Below are 681 nucleotides of genomic sequence, written 5' to 3'. Positions count from 1 at the left end.
TATATATATAAAATATGATATTGTTGTTAGCAATGATCTATTTCTTTTACACAAATAATAAAATGAAATTAAAACCTAACATAAAATATTAGTTATTCTCCAAAAATATCCATACAAAATAGTTCAATATGACTTGTTTATTATCTTGTTTGTTGGTCCTAATTGATCTGGTTTGATAAAGAACAATAAATAAAAAAAAGGCGTAAAATCCCCAAGATATTCTCTCTATCAGTCCTTAATGAACGCAATAACAATCAAATAGATAAGGATATCCCCAAAGACTGACAAACAAGATTGACATTTAGGTTGGCACTGATATAAATTGGCTAATATAATCAATTATTGCCAATATTGACAGTCAATATTGTTTGATATTTGCCCTTTCGTAAAAATCAGATGCACAAATTCCAGTCTCGAAACATAGTAATTATTGCAAATGCAATTAGTCAGCTGCAAATGCCTCATCGGATTTTCAGTAAGATTATATTTCGAAACTTTTAACTACATAAAGGAGTCCCCAAAATTTTTTGATCAGTTACTCATAGGTTAAAATATATAATATAATATAATAATTTTAAAAAAACATGTCGATATTTTTTCCATGTATCACAATACCCATATTAAAATTTAACTACCAAAAATGATTATCTAAAAAATATCTAGAAAGTTGGCAAGGTTATG

The sequence above is a fragment of the Halyomorpha halys genome, unplaced genomic scaffold (assembly GCF_000696795.3).
Source record: "Halyomorpha halys isolate HHAL.00 unplaced genomic scaffold, Hhal_1.1 Scaffold50.1, whole genome shotgun sequence".
NCBI lineage: Eukaryota > Metazoa > Arthropoda > Insecta > Hemiptera > Pentatomidae > Halyomorpha > Halyomorpha halys.
The sequence above is the reverse complement of the archived record's forward strand: the minus strand, read 5'-3'. Positions refer to the sequence as shown.